Source organism: Chelonoidis abingdonii, chromosome 6, assembly GCF_003597395.2.
Source record: "Chelonoidis abingdonii isolate Lonesome George chromosome 6, CheloAbing_2.0, whole genome shotgun sequence".
NCBI classification, from domain to species: Eukaryota; Metazoa; Chordata; order Testudines; family Testudinidae; genus Chelonoidis; species Chelonoidis abingdonii.
The window spans coordinates 25,472,279-25,489,352 of NC_133774.1; the positions used below are offsets into that span (position 1 = coordinate 25,472,279).

At 44.8% G+C, this 17,074-nt stretch overlaps 1 protein-coding gene across 5 annotated transcripts in view; it reads left to right on the forward strand.

Moving 5' to 3' along the window:
* Positions 1–17,074, forward strand: part of RAI14 (retinoic acid induced 14) — a 156,293-nt gene that overhangs the window by 23,845 nt on the left and 115,374 nt on the right. The window lies entirely within an intron of this gene.

Sequence of the window (17,074 nt, forward strand, 5' to 3'; positions counted from 1 at the left end):
GGGAGGTTGTGGAATCTCCATCTCTGGAGATATTTAAGAGTAGGTTAGATAAATGTCTATCAGGGATGGTCTAGACAGTATTTGGTCGTGCCATGAGGGCAGGCGACTGGACTCGATGACCTCTCGAGGTCCCTTCCAGTCCTAGAGTCTATGAATCTATGAATCATACCAGTATTTAAAATGATCACCATGCTACCCTGACTGTCTGGGAAATAGAAAACTCTTAGAGGAACAGGAGAGGCTTTCCTAAGTCTTAATAGGAAAAATTTTCAGTGTTTTTTGGCTAGGGAGTTTAGTGGTGAATCATGTGAGAGCTATTTGCTTCCTTACAGGCTGCATACAACTTTATCTTAATTGCTTTTTGCTCTAATAAGGACAGATATTTAAAGTGTATTGACTTTAATGGAAGTTTAACCAAGACCATTGGAAGTTCTCCCTGGGTAGGAACTGGCTTACACTACAAACGCAAACATATTGGGGAAACCGGTAACTGTATAATTGTGCTCAAAGACATGATTCCAATTTATAGTGTAGGCTGGAGAAATTATTTCTGGCTTTGTTCCTATCCAAGACTTCAGCTTGACTTCGATCTGCTGTCAGAGTTGGGAATCTACTGGAAGTTTATGACCTTTTTTGGGAGAAGTGGGGAAATATAGCTGTGTTGTAATATGGTTGTATTTATAATGGAGATAAAAAGCAGCACTGAACAGGGTAATATCAGTATCTTAAAGTGTGACTATAACCAAGGGCTTGTCTACATGGTGGAGTTACAAGCACTAAGCTATGGTGTGAATTTAAAGTACTTTAACTACTCTGCACTAACTCCTCATGTGGACACTCTGCTGCAGTGTTTCTCAAAGCCGGACCGCCAGGGGCTTTCCCTGAACAAGCGGCGGACTGGCTTTGAGAAGCACTGTTCAACTGCACACTCGGAGTGCCCTCAGGTGGTTTAGGGCATGGCTACGCTTGCAGTTGTAGAGCGCTTTGAGTTAAACCGGCCTTCATAGAGCGCAGTTGGGAAAGCGCTGCGGTCTGTCCACACTGACAGCTTCAAGCGCACTGGCGTGGCCACATTTGTGGCACTTGCAGTGACGTTGGGAGTGGTGCATTATGGGGAGCTATCTCAGCATGCAAGTGACTGCAATGTGCTTTTCAAATGGGAGGGGCGAGGTGGAGTGTGACAGGGAGTGTGTTGTGTGTATGTGGAGAGTGAGAGAGAGAGAGGTTTTGCAGGGCTGAGAGCATGTCAGCATTCTATCTTGTAAGTTCAGACAGCAGCAGACCTCCCCCTCTCCCTGCCTCTCTCTCACTCACAGTATTCCACACTAATGGCTTGCATGCCAGCTGTCAGAAATGGAGCTTTGAAAGGGCATTTCCACGTTTCTACAGGAGTTCAAAACAATGACAAAAGTGGCCACTTGACTTAAGGGGGTTATGGAACACTTCCAGAGACCAATCAGAGCGCAGTAGCGCAACACCTTGTTCACACTGGGCGTTGTTTGCTGGCGCTTGGCTACGTTATTCCTCTCGCCGAGGCGGAGTACCAGCAGCGCTGTAACCGCGGAGTCAGAGCACTCTACGTGCCTTACCAGTGTGGACAGGTAGTGAGCTAGTGCACACGGGGCTCCTTTATTGTGCAGTAACTTTGAAGTGTAGCCAAGCGCTTAGCTTAGTACACTTCCAAAGTGCCTTTGTGCACATTAGCTCAGTAAGAGCATCCACATGAGGAATGTGTGGAGTAGTTAGTGCACAATAGCTACTGTGGGCTTTTTTCTCATGTGGACATGGCCCAAGTCAGCTGATGCAGTTAAATACTGTTTCAAAATTTGATTATGACCCAGTTGTGTCCCTGTAAATGGGCTGAAACCTTTGATTTGGCTATTGTAGTGTAACTTCAAGGGGAATGGTCAAGTAGGTAGGACCCCTATCTAGTGGTGAGGTGTGTGCATGCATAAAGATATTTACATTAAAGAGCTTTGGTGAAAAGTTAGTCTTTGATTAAATCTTCCCTCACATCCCCACTATGTTGGTATCCAAACATTGTTATTGCTCTAATGCATCAGAAAAAGGGAAGAGCTAGAGACTTCATAAAATCCTCAAGGGGTCCTGCTGTTGTCAGTCTATTTTACATGGAAAGTGCATGGATGCTACAATGATGGGCAGTGTTGTTGTAGCTCTGTTGGTCCCAGGATATTAGAGAGAGAAGGTGGCTGATATATATATCAGCAAAGTGGGTATGGTCGTATCTTTTATTGGACCAATTTCTGTTGGTGACAGAGGCTACGTCTACACTACGGGATAATTTCGAATTAACTAAAACCGGTTTTATTAAACAGATGATATAACGTCGATTGTGCGCGTCCACACTAGGCACATTAATTCGACAGTGTGAGTCCATGGTCCGAGGCTAGCGTCGATTTCTGGAGCGGTGCACTGTGGGTAGCTATTCCGTAGCTATCCCATAGTTCCCTCAGTCTCCCCCGCCCCTTGGAATTCCGGGTTGAGAGCCCAGTGCCTGATGGGGCAAAATCATTATGGCGGGGTGGTTCTGGGTACAGCCTCACCCCTCCCTTTGTGAAAGCAGCAGACAACTGTTTCACGCCTTTTTTCCTGGTGAACTGTGCAAAACGCCATAGAACAGCAAGCATGGACCCTGCTGAGATCAGTAACGCAATCGTGGACGTTGTAAACACCTCGTGCATTCTCGTGCTGCTGTCTATGGTGAACCATGAACTGCAAAGCAGGCGAGGAGGAGGCAGCGCGGTGGCAAGAGCGATGAGGACGTGGACTCTGAATTCTCCCTAACCGCGGGCCCCTGTGTTTTGGAGCTACTGCTGGTAATGGGGCAGGTTCTACCCATTGAACGCCGATTTTGGGTATCTCGGGGAAACAAGCACAGACTGGTGGGACTGCATAGTTTTGCAGGTGTGGGATGATTCGCAGTGGCTGCGAAACTTTTGCATGCGTAAGAGCACTTTCTTTGAACTTTGTGACTTGCTTTCCCCTGCCCTGAAATGCCATATACCAAGATGAGAGCAGCCCTCACAATGGAGAAGCGAGTGGCAATAGCCCTCTGGAAACTTGCAACTCCAGACAGCTACTGGTCAGTCGGGAATCAATTTGGAGTGGGAAAATCTACTGTGGGGGCTGCTGTGATGCAAGTAGCCAAGCAATCATTAAGCTGCTGCTACGAAAGGTTGTGACTCTGGGAAACGTGCAGGTCATAGTGGATGGCTTTGCTGCAATGGGATTCCCTAATTGTGGGGGGGCCATAGATGGAACCCATATCCCTGTCTTGGCCCGGAGCACCAGGGTACCCAGTATGTAAACCGCAAGGGGTACTTTTCAGTGGTGCTGCAAGCACTGGTGGATCACAAGGGACGTTTCACCAACATCCATGTGGGATTGCCAGGAAGGGTTCATGACGCTCGTGTCTTCAGAAGGAACACTACTCTGTTTTAAATGGCTGCAGCAAGGGAATTACTTCCCAGACCAAGAAAATAACAGTTGGGGATGTTTGAAATGCCTGTCGTTATCCTGGGTGACCCAGCCTATCCCTTGATGCCATGGCTCATGAAGCCATACACAGGCAGTCTGGACAGTAGTCAGGAGCTGTTCAACTACAGGCTGAGCAAGTGCAGGTAGAATGTGCATTTGGCCGTTTAAAGGTGCACTGCGCACATTACTTACTCGCTCAGACCTCAGCCAAACCAATGTCCCGTTTGTTATTGCTGCTTGTTGTGTGCTCCACAATCTCTGTGAGAGTAAGGGGGAGACCTTTATGGCGGGGTGGGAGGCTGAGGCTGATGGCAATCACCTGGCCGCTGACTAGGAGCAGCCAGACACCAGGGCGATTTAGAAGAGCACACCAGGAAGCAGGTGCGCATCAGAGAAGCCTTGAAAATGAGTTTCATCACGGGCCAGGGTACGGTGTGACTGCTGTGTTTGCTTCCCCTTCAAGAACCCCCACCCCATTCATTGAACTCCTTCCCTGTAAGCAACCCACCCTCCCCCTTTGATTACAGCTTGCTTAAGGAAATAAGTCACTATCATTTAAAAATCATGTATTCTGTATTAAAAGTCATTCCCTGTAACCCACCCTCCCCCTTTGCATGTATTCTTTGTTAAACAGTAATTATAAAAAGAGGCAGAGAATTATCAAGGTATACTGGGTGTGGTTTTGGAGGAGGATAGGAGGGAAGGAAAAGGCTATTTAAGCACATTTCAATGTAATGACAGCCTTTTGGTTGGACTGTCTATGGGTGGAGAGTGGGCGGGTGCAGAAAGCCTTCCCCGCGCGTTCTAACACGTCTGGGTGAGGAAGATATGGAACATTGTGAGTACTGAGGGTGGTTAAACATGGGCTGCAGTGGCATTCTGTAACCCCGCTGCTTTCCTGAAGATCCACCAGACGTCGGAGGATATCAGTTTGATCACGCAGCAGCTCCAGCGTTGCATCCCGCCACCGCTGATCTTCCTGGCGCCACTTCTCATCTCGAGCGTCCTCCAGTGTCCTCTCACATTCACTGGCAATCTTTCCTGTACTTTGCTAGCATGTCCTTCCACTCATTCTGATGAGCTCTTTCATTGCGGGTTACTTCCATGATTTCAGAGAACATTTCATCTCGCGTCCTCTTCTTCTCCACCTTATCTGAGCTAGCCTTCGGGATGGAGTTAGGGAGGCTGGAAAACTGCAGCTGCATGGGGGAGGGAAAACAGGGAGAGAAGTATGTAAAAAGATACCTTTTACAGAAAAAGAGAGGAGAGTCTTCTTCACAGATGAACAACACTATCCAACTTACATAGCACATGTGATTCACTACAAGGTCGCATTTGGATCTTTAAATAATATGATGCCTGTGCTCTGGTGTTTGCAGATTCACAGAGCAGTCCGGGCATCATACTTCAGATTTCATGTGGCCATGGTAAGGCTTTATCTTTACTCTCACAGCCTTCATAACACAGTGCCCTAAGATGCCTTTTTCCTGTTAACAAAGGCAGCAGACAGATGCAACCCTCTCTTTCCCTATGCAAGGGATGCTATATTCTCCCCAATAGAGACCGTAATGGCTCTATCAGTGGTAATCAACCACCCTCCTTCCCCCTGCAACCGCGCAGTGGCTGGTAGCTGGGAACGATTCCTGCTCCGCCACACCCACACGCTCAGCGCTATCCTTCCTCTCCTCGCCACCGCTTTGCTACATACAGGAAGGATTTGATGTAAGCCAACAGCACCAGTAGGAAAATAGCCATCTCTGTCCCCTAATTAAATTCCCTGATTCAACCAGGTACAATGAATGATTAACTCTCCTTGAGAATCACAGCCGCGAGATGAAGAACGGATTGTTTCTGAATGCCAGCAAGCAACCAGACCATACGCAGCGTGCTTTGGCACTCATGTGATAGGCCCACATCGACTTGGCTACATGACCATGGCGCAGACATGTGTTCTGTCAGGTGAACCGGAATAAGCTGCCTTGACACAGAAACCTTCTGCCAGAAGGGCTGACAGTACTCCAAAGGAGCGATCATGGAGATTTTCTGGAGGATTTTCAACTCTATCCCCCAGACATACGTTACACAAAACTTTCCTGTAACTTACTGCGCAATGCACTTCCCAAGCCCTGATGGCAAATCAATCATTTAAAAATAACGCTATGCTTATTAAACCAATAGTTGTGATATTTACAAACGGTAACAACTCACGATGAGGTCGCTTCAGAAGGCTCACTGTCCGGCTAGTAGCTTGGTGAGGGCGCTGGGGGGGGTAATTCCGTCCTGGGTCACAAAGCTCCTGGCTAGTTTGGATCTAGAGATGTAGACGTGCAATAGTGGTGCCGCATGGTTGCATAAAGTCGTCCTCTTCTCCTCCTCCTCACTCATCTTCCTTTTCGCTGAATGCTCCGCCATGGTTGAGATTATGGACCCCACTTCGAATTCCATAGACAAGGGGGGGGTAGTGGTGGCGCAGCCCCCACAAAATTTGCATGCAGCTCAGTGTAGAAGTAGCAATGTTTTTTGGCACCTGACCTCTGATCTTACTGTTTGTGCTTTGGTTTTCTGGATACTTGTCTGAGCTCCTTAAACTTCACATAACTTTCACTCTGCACTGCACTGAGTCCCTGCTGTGGCCTTTTCCCATCATAACCTTTGAAATTTTTTCAAATATTTTTTCATTTCGTCTTTTCGAACGGAGTTCTGTTAGCACTGAATCCTCTCCCCATATAGCGATCAGATCGAGTACCTCTTGTGCGGTCCATGCTGGTGCTCTTTTTCGATTCTCAGGAGACTGCATTGTTACCTGTGCTGATCAGAGCTCCCCGCTGGCCAAACAGGAAATTGAATTCAAAAGTTCACGGGCGGGGGCTTTTCCTGTTTACCTGGCCAGTGCCTCTGAGTTCTGATTGCTGTCCAGAGCAGTCAGTGGTGCACTGTGGGATACCTCTTGGAGGCCAATAACGTCGAATTCCGTCCACACTAACGCAATTCTGATTTAATAATATCGATTTTAGGGTTACTCCTCTCGTTGGGGAGGAGTACAGAAATCGATTTAAAGAGCCCTTTAAATCGATTTAAAGAGCACTGTAATGTGGACGGGTGCAGCGTTAAATCGATTTAACGATGTTAAAATCGATTTAACGGTGTAGTGTGGACCAGGCCAGAGAGAAGCTTTCAGGCTTACACAGATCTGAAGAAGAGCTCTGCATAAACTCAAAACTTTTTTTTTCCAACTTCTGTTGGTGAGAGAGCTTTTGAGTTTATGCAGAGCTCTTCTTCAGGTCTGCGTAAGCTTGAAATCTTCTCTCTCTCTCACCAACAGAAGTTGGTCCACTAAAAGATATGACCATACCCACTTTGTCTCTCTGTTATGAGCAGCAGCACAGAATTTGAAAACATTGATGGATTCAAAAGAAGCAGGATGTGAAACTGGCCAGTCTGTTTTTAGCCCATGCTAAATAAAGTATTAAAAAAGCCCTTAACAAAAATTTCTTACCAATTTATGTAAAAACATGATTTTTGTGCATGTGTCTTTTCTTAATTTTAAATCCAAAACAAAGCTTAAAGACATGAGTTTGGAAAAATTGCAAAAAAAAATTATATGTCCAGTTTATTTGGTTGTCCTTAAAAGGAATTAAATGTCATATTAAATAAGTTTTTGAAAATTATAGTAATAAACTAGCTGTCTGTTTTTACTGTGGTGCATTATATCATTTCTGTAAATAGAAACGTCCTTTTAGCACCAGTCATTTCTTTTTTTCAGTAATGTTTTTTAAAAACTTGGTTTTGTCCAGCTCACAAAGTTGTCAGAGCAGAAATAAAGGAATGGATTTATTTTGAAAGTGACTGGTTCAGTCTGAGAAATAACATGAACTGGCAAAGACACTTTGGAGAGCATTAGGTTTTGTTTGTACTTAGAACAAAAGGCATTCCTGTGAATAGATTCTATGATGTTGATTACAGAACAAAGTGTGGCTTATTTTATCAGATGTTTGGGTTCCTTTCCTCTGTAGTTTAGGGAGTGTGAGAACAATGCAGGCTAAGTCCATTGTTTTGTGTGCAAAGAAGGTTCAAATGTGAGCTCTCACCAGTTTGGTAAGGTATTAATTTTTATTTCAGTATCAAAGGCCCTAATCCCCAAGGGGCTGCTGTAACTCTAGACTGAGAGGCAAGCAAGCTCCCAGCTGAGCCCAGAATTCAGGAGGCACAGAGATGGCATAAAGCCATGTTTTAGTACATGCTCCCTACAAGCTGCACCTCTTGAGCTATATCTTCTGCACTGTATAGCCCAGGCCCCTTCTAAAGAGCATAAACCCTTCAGAAAACGATTGTTTAGGTACCCTCCTTCCCAGCCCAGCTCTCCAGGGAATGCTTTATGCTCATCGGTGGTGAGTAGAATTTTCAGACCTTAATTTCAGGGCACATTTTGTTACTAAGAGCATCCTCAAATCTCCAGAGCTATCTAAGTGCGTCTGTGGGGGGAAGGGGAGGGGGAGGGAACAGTTTGCTATGTTGATTTCATAATGGATAACTGCCTTTATTTCAAAAGGGCAAGAGGGCTTCAGGGTTGAAAAGGCAGATTTGTTGGGTAATGTGAGGTCTGTCTGAGTGACAGATGATCATGGTAAACCTGTCTTTCATGTGTTGGTTATGAGGTAGGTTAAGGGGGAAAAAAAAACACTTGTTTTTTTCTTTTCATACAGATCTGTAACAAAAGTAACGCTTGTACTGCTGTTAGATCACTATATATATATATATATATATATATATATATATATATATATATATAAACATAAAAGATGAAATGGTGTAAGGAAAATAGACTAAAGTCATTTATTACCAAAGAGGTCACTGGTTTTCCATCTAAATCTTGGGATCTGTAAGATTCCAAAACACAGCTTTTTAATGAGAAGTTAATGTCAATCTAATTTATGTGTAAACCCAACTAAAAATATCACCACAACCCAACCATAGAAGGGTCACTATCTTGAATTGTCTGCAGAAGCAAACTTGTAACCAATGTGGATCATGGAGTACAGTATAGGTATAAAATAGCTGTTGGAAAGCAAGTTGGCCATCTTACTCTGTTATTAGCTTAACTTTCTGAATAGTCTTCAGGTATGCTTTTCCTGAGACTGAATGTCCATATCATAGAGTATTAGGGTTGGAAGGGACCTCATGAGGTCATCTAGTCCAACCCCCTGCTCAAAGCAGGGCCAATCCCCAGACAGATTTTTGCCCCAGATCCCTAAATAGCCCCCTCAAGGATTGAACTCGCAACCCTGGGTTTAGCAGGCCAATGCTCAAACCTCTGAGCCACTCTTTAAGATTTATGCAGCTCAGTGTAACGCTTTACACAAATTAGCTCATTAAATAATTTGTATATATTTTTTTAAAATAGACTCCAATTCAAAAAAATGCGTGGATTTCATACTGGTGAAATCCCTAATGAATGAAATCCTCTATCCTAACTATAGGAACAAGGCAGCAGCAAGACAGTCTTCCAACACATGCTGCCATACTGGGATGAGTGAGCCTGGATGCTTGTATATTTAGCTAGCCTATGTGATCTTATTAAAAGTCCTTTTTTCCCTTCCCTACTTTTGTTTGTTGTGTTCAGTTTGTGTCTTAAATTTGATTGTTAGCTCTCCGAGGTAGGAACTGATTTCCTTTACGTGTGTACAGCACGTAACATGATGGGAACCTGATCTTGATTTGGGACCATTGGGTGCTTTTGCAGTGCAAATAGTAAAATATCATTTGAAACTTGAGCAGTGCCTATGGCTCTGGAAACATCTGAGTAATTTTATTCACAAAGTATTGCCCTTTACTGCCTGTAACCATTGCAGAGTAACTACACTGTTCACAACCTGAACTGTGCAGATGCTATGATAGAGGCAAAGGAATTTACGCAACTTTGGAAATGACCCCATTAGGCAGATAGGTTGGCATTTGGACATATCTGCTTTTTCTAGTTGCATGTGGATGCTGCTGCTTACTCATCTACTCTCAGTAAGGGAGCAGATGAAGTATTGAAACCTCTTAGGATTCTTGTAATCTTTGGTAGCCTGCCTGCTCACCAAGAGGCCTGATTCAGGGTCATTTGAAGTCTGTGGAAAAACTTAACCATTGACTCCACTGGGCTTTGGGTCACCCACCATGAGTGACACATTGGCCCCATGAAGTCAGCGCTAACACTTGCATTGACTTCATCTGGGCTAGGATTCACCCCAGGTATGGAATGGAACTGCATGTTGCAGAGAAACCCACTGCAGTTGAATGGATGGATTGGGCAGTTATTGAGTTTTGTGGGTCTTTTTATGGCTTGCTTTCTTCATTACTGACAATGCACTATCCCTCTTAAATGGGAAATACAGGAACATTTCAGCATCTTTGTCCTAACGTGCAGTTATCAGATGTACAATTCATGCCGCACAGGGAAACAGACCAAAATGCAGCACTTAATGGTGGTAGACAATATTGTGAAATACATTGTGTTGCAAACAGATTCTGAATTACAGTTCTGAAAATAGACAGGTAAATGAGAGGAAGTGATGGTGTGGGAGTCTGGGAGACCATTATCTAGAAGTTGTTAGATTTCTAACAATATATTTGATTTTAAAGATTAATTCTTAAATGCTTTTGTGATGTGGGGGAGGGGTGTCAGTTCAATTAATTTCCTTGTGTTTAGTAGAGATGTTTAACTGACTTTTAACTGTTAGCACCCGGACCCCACCACGCCAGCACTTGGTCCACCAGCCGAGCCCAAGCCCCATCTCACTGGCCAAAGCAATGCTAGCCCCTCTCCCTTTAATCAGTTAACTGTTTAAACAATATAATTCTAATAGTTTAAATGGCTAACTTTAAAAATTATATGTACATCCTTCTTGTTTAGCTACTGGAGGACAAGCTTTCTATAATTGTTCTTGTGGTGGCAGAAGGGTCTGAGATGACCCTCCCACATGTGTTTTGCCTTTCATGGTCACTTCAGAAAGACTGTGGGCTCCAACTGTCCTAGGGCATCCGCTGCTGCTTGGACAGACACATAGTGACTGCCTCAGGATACTAACTCTTTGCCCACCCGTTAATGTTCCTGCCCTAGTTTCTCTTGGTGCAGGCATACTATCACTTCTTGTTTTTGCTGGTCCTGTCTCCCGCCTCTGTCCACATTAACCCATGGTGACAAGCAGAATAAATGGTGTGTGTGCGCTGTGCTGTTACGCTTTAATAGGTACAGAAACTGCTATAGGGCTGGAAGCTGCACTAGACTTGCTCCTGTTCCGGGCAGTAAAGAACATGCTTCTTCAATGCAAATGTGAAGTCTTTTGCTTTTTAAACTAGAAGTTGTTTTATTTAGACTCCTTGTTTGCAAGCCCAGTCTTATTGTAGCTAGATTGCTGTGGTGGATATTTAGCATGCCATGTTCTCAGGATACAGGTCTCATTATCACCATGTTTGTGATGAGGTTCAGTTCAGTGAAGTACCGCATGTATAGTTACCTGACAATACACAGCTGCACTACACCTCAGTAACTTTATTTGTATTTATTAAGATTATGGTAGTATGCAGAAAGGATGTTGGATTTCAGCTGGTGATGATCATGGTTTCAAACTTGACTTCCTGTTGTTGCCATGATTTTTTCATGCAGTACTAGGGAGGTTAAGGTGTAATGTATGTAATGCTTGTTAGAGAGATGCTTTTCATGGTACAGGCTGGAGATTAACGTGTGGGCAAGCAGACATTGTGCAGGTTTCTTCACAAACCTGTTCAAGTGCTCCTCTGCCCTTTCCCACTAGGAGATTGTCAGTTTGTGGTAGATTTGGAGTTTTTTTGTTTTTGTTTTTAATGTGGCCCCATATCCAGAAACTAGAGACTGGACTAAGGTTACTAAACCCATAGTGTGTGTGTGTGTGTGTGTGTGTATGTGTAATGTGTGTATAATTATTATATATATATACTAAATAATATAAAAAAATTCCTTCTTCACCCCTTATGGTGTAGTGTCTTCCTCAACCTCAGTCCTTTCTACTCACGAGGCCTGGGAGCGTTGAGGTTCTGCGCAGAAATCTATGCGTTTCTAGACTGCACTCTTCTGGACAGAGACTCTGATGTTGTCCTGGCGATCTGTGGACCACTCAACCCAGCTTAGGAGTCACAGCCCAAGTGCTCCTACCACCAACTGTGACCGGATTTGGGCTACTTTCAACACCATCCATCGAGTTCTCTAAGCTGTACTTCCCTTCCATATTCTTCTGTACTGTTGCTGTACTGCCTGCTGTATTACTAATCGCCCCCCGTGTCTGTCTATCCTGTCTATTACCATTATCCGGTTGATGCACATGTATTGCTGTGATTCTGGATGAAGTCCCACAGAATATTTACCTGCGTTCTCCAAACACTGTCTGGAATCTCCCTCTGGCTTGGGAGGGTCTAGCATACCGTGTGCAGATGTTCCTGTACACAATCCAGCCACTCTGAGTTGTGCTGTTCAGAGTATGATGTTCCCTGCATTCTACATCCTGCACCTAATGTGTTTGACTGTCTCTGAGACTTCTGCACCAGTCTGCCTAGGTTCTCTGTGTGGATAGACACTGCTTCAATGGACTCTGGGTGTTCAGTGCCTGTTCCTGTGGCTTATGATCAGTGTCTCAGTGCTGTCTTTAGTCCAGCTTTCCAGCACTGGTAATTTCGCCATGTCAGCCACCTCAGTGGCTTTGACGCTTACCAACTCGCCCTTCTTTCGGCTGTATCACATCTCTGGGTGTGGAACTGTGGGCGTGAAACTCCGTGCAATTGTGGCGAGCTCCGGGTCTTCACTATCGGCAGCTTCTATTGTCACTCCTTTGGCACGCTCAACTATACCGGAAGGGTTCTGATGACGGCAGGGCGTATCTGTGATGCGTGAGATTTGTTCTTGCCGACTGAGCTGCTCACTTGACTGTTTATCTTTGGTATACTTGGATGTTGCTAGTCTTCCTTGCCTGCTCAATCGGTGGTATCCCATGTGACCTGATGGAACGCCAGGTAGCTTGTAGCGTGTCTGTAGTGTCTCTATGTGGCCTGGTGCGTAGCTCCCCCCATCTAGTCTTGACTTACATTCCTTCTTTCGTTACACTACTCCGCCGCAACTTACTTCCAGCCGAATGACATCCATATCCTCACTGGAGAATCGCGCAGGTGTGGAGTTAGGATGATGTTCGTTCATTTCTTAGCATAGCTCGCGTGTCATCACATGTAGAGTAGAGGTGGCTGGGTAGTTCCACTCTCGACCTGTAAACCTGTATCCAGTCTCTTGCGATTTCTGGCGAGGGGGTTTAAGCCTATGCAGAACAGAGCGGGACAGTGCATCAACACTTGGTATCATGCCGCATCTTGTATGGCACTTGTGAAGACTCCACTTGAAAGTTGACTCAGTGTGTCTTCCATAGTCCATTGGTTCTTGAGAGTCAGTGTCCTGTTGATTTGTATAGCGCGCTAGAACATCACAGATTCATGTGTGCGGGCATTGAGATGTAGGCTTCCTGTACGTCAATCAGGCTGTGCTCAGATGGGCTTCTAGACCTTGAGTCTTGGGTAACTGCTCACTATGGCAGCTGGTGTTGTTGAGCCTCATGTGGTTCGTTTCTAGCTCAATGCCCTCTGAGGTGTGGCTCATTGCTGGCCCTTATGGTCTGTACTTGGTGTGCTGTGATGCTGATAGGAACTTTCCAATGTTGTGGGATGCAGGTTTAGTTGGTCCGTAGTTGCACGGTTTGTTCCTGCAGGAGTCTTTCATGACACACTGTGTTCCTTGCTGTTTGCCAGTGTTGGTGGACTGCTGCTAGCTAGTGTCATCGTGCTGCTAGCCCTGTTCATCAGCCACATGCTGCTGCTGTTAGTTTTGTAGCAGTTGTGTGATCATGTTCTGGTAGGTGCTGCTACAGCTCTTATCGTTCTTGACCCCTCTGATCTCTCTATTGTAGAATGTTCGTACTGGAGATTGCTGTGCTATTCTCAGTCTGTCGCCAATTGCTGGGTTTAGTCTTCTCTTTTACCATATGCTTTATAAGTATTGTCATTCTGCGCTGGTGGCTACTGCTTATTGTGTTGTTCAATCTGCAGTTGGGCCAGACAACATGGATGTTTCTTGGGACACAGAGGAATTCCTTACTTTTTGGCCTGGCTCTCAGGTACTCTTACGCTGGTAACAGTACTTGGTGAGCCTTGTTTTACCCAGTTCTAGGTTGCAGATGAGTCGGCCCTTGTATTACTTATTCAGTAGCGAGTTCATGCACTTATCCAATCTACAACTCTGATGTAAGTCCTCCCAATACTAACTTTCTCGTGATTGCTTGACTTATCTCCAAACCCATTTTCCAGTGAGTAATCTTTGTTGTTCTTGATCAGTTGTAGCTATAGTCATTCAGATAACAGAGAATTACGTATACCAGTTCTGTTGAGTTATGGTAAGTAGGATGGTCATGAGGTCTATTGGAAATTTACATACTATTGATGTATTTCCCTGAGCTGTAATGGGCCTGAGGATGCTGTAGCTGTTTCTCCATTGATTATGCTCAACGAGTGCTGTGCTCTCAAGAGATGCAGTGAAGTTTAGCTTCAGTGTGTGGGCTGCACATCCCAAGTTTCCAGGTCTTTTGATCTGCGATGTAATGTGAGTGTCTGTTCAGACTGGAGGCATTCTCTTTAACTAGTTGGAAGGTGGTGACACTGTTTCTCAGTAAGTTGGATGTAGTTTTTGTCCTCGCATCCTCATACGTTCCTAATATCCCTCTCATAGGTCTATGTGTAGAGCATTCATCAAATTCAGGTTCTCTTGTCTATCTGATGGTTTGTTCCAGTAGCCCACTTATCGTCAGATTGTCCTAGTTCCTCAACATCTGGCGCGGACCTTGTTAATCCGGGCGACGTCCGAGCCGGCATGACTCTCCTAGTTCGTGTCACTCTCATATTTGAGGTAGGCAGGTGAAGCGTTAGGGGGTCTTTTGCCCAAGGGCCCCTACTGGAAAGTTGGGTACCAACTGGGATTTGAACCCCGGTCTCTCATATCAAAGGGCGGTCTCCCATAAATTTTGTTTGTTTCAGTTCAAACTTTTATTTAGGCAACAAGGAGGAAAACATGATCTAATAATTAGAACAGGAAACAGTGTAGATGTAAGCTCAATTGCAAATTCTGTCACTGACTCGTATGACTTTGAGCAAATCACTTAGCGTCTCTTTGGTCTGATCTGTAAAATGGATAATACCTACTTCATGAGGCTTCATTCATCTAATGCAGTGGTTCTCAATTTGTAGCCTGGGGGCTGCTTGCGTCCCAATCAGCACACAGCTGTGGCCCATCCAACATCCTCAGAGCCATACAAATAGTGTATATATTGTGTGGATGCAGTCCACATAACAGAGAGCTTCATATGCGGCCCACAATGGTAAATAGGTTGAGAACCGTTGAGCTACTGTTAATAAAGCATCCTTGGGTGGAAGGAATGATCCAAGTGCAAAATTTGGGGTTGTTCTAATGAAAGGTGCCGTCAAAGTACGTGATAGTATTCTTCAGACATGAGGGGAGAGAGTTTGAGTTAACACATAACTGAAATTTATTGCCTTTTTTTGTGTAATGGTAATATAGGAATATAAGTGTTCTGCCATGGTGTGTTTTTTCCCAGTCCATACAAGGGAGTTTCCATACCTGGAACTTAGATTTATAATTGTTGCTTTGTTTTTTCTAATGTAGCATAATACTTTTTAAAGTGAATTGACCTCAATCTGACTTTGTAATTTATCCTTGAAATGCTAAATTGCCAGTTTCCTTTCACATTGACTCGAAATGACCCCTCGATAGATGTCTGTTTCCCGATGCTGAAAGTAAAGGGAGCATTGCCTAAAACCAATCTGTCTAAATGTTACTTAAGGTTACATACCTTGCTGCTTTTATATAGTAGGTTCCCCTCCTTCCTAACCCTGAATAATTTGCCCACATTTGAGTGACTGTATTTAAGGCAGAGATTTGAAGGCTTCTTAAAACTGTGACATTTATAGGCTCTGTCATAAGAGCCATCTCAGTGGTTTGTAAAACTTCAGTGCAACATTTAGGAGCTTGATTTCTTAAGACAGAATGTGTTTGAGTCCACCTGGCTGCACAGAAGCCAGCACAAATGCTAAATCAGGTCTTCTGTAGAGCTGTTTTTTTGTAGTGTTTGTCTCTGCATTGAAGGCATCTATCAAACATAAGTACAATGTGGGAGTTCAGGGGCTGTAAATCTTGGTGTATGTATGTACAAACCAACTAGCATAAAACGTGGGAGACCTGGTGTCACAAATCCACAGGATTGGTGCTACGCCCCCCGCTTTGGACGTGTCTGATCCCCATGGGGTCTTACTCTTTCTGCCCAAGGAAGGCCCTGCAGCTTCACTGCCTCCTTAGATTGAATCTCTGGGGCTTCGGCACTCCCGTGTCATACCATGAGCTCTTTTCAGCAAGTCCAACTGACAGACTCCTGGTAGAAACTTCACCAGTTTTCAGGGAGTAATGCACCTCACCAAGCATTTGCAGCGACACTCAAACAGGATTGTCAAAACAGTGTAGGGTTCATTAGTCAACTGGAACATGGCTTAGGAAGAAGTCCTTAGGTTAACACAGAGAATGGAGGTTAAAGCATAGACCATTCTGGTTAGCTCAGAGCCTAGCCAAGCTGTAACAAACCCCATTGTTCAAGCTCTGTCTCTCAATCTGACCTCCTTGGCCAGATCTCAGATGAGAGCCCAGACTCTTGTCCCCCACCTCCTTCCTCTCCAGTCCTTTGTTCTCAGGCTGGGTGGTGGTGCTCAGCTTCCCTTCTGAGAGGTGAGAAAATCCATCTCCCTTTAGGCCTGTAGTTGCTAGGTGTCAATGTCCTGATGGTTGGATTTGCCATTGTCTTTTTGGCAGTCTTTTTCCAATGACCCATTCAAGTTCTGACACATAGGCGACATTTATACCTGAGTCTCTTAGCCTGCCCTGAGAGCAAACGGTCCTCCCACCCCATATACACACTGAGTATCTTTTCAAAATGAGGGAAACCGAGGCGCGCATACTATTCATAAAACCAATACAAAAATTTCCACTTTGTCACACCTGGATTTCAATCCTTGCTCTACCACAGACTTCTGTGCAGCCTTGGGCAAGTCACTTGGTCTTCGTGCCAAATGGAGATGATAGCATATCCCTAGCTCACAGGGGAGTTGTGAGGATAAACACATTAACTGTTGTGAGATGCGGATGCTGCAGTAATGGGGCCTGTATAAGTACTTACGAAGTCATCTGCACTGCCACCACACCACACCCCTCACCCTCATGCTTTCACCTCCATGGTGCCTGCATTGTTGATGCCTTCTTTTGAGTCTTCCAAGGCTTTCCTGATCTCAGCTTGGCTGCTAGCCTGTGGTTTCAGACCTCCAGTGCTCCCACAACCCCCTGCAGCCTTTTCTCTTGACCTGCTTGGTGCTTGTCTCTTTCCATGGTATGTGGGTTACCCCGGTGTCAGGCGATATCACCCACTACAGAATACATGGCATGTTTGCACACATGCAATATGGACGCAAA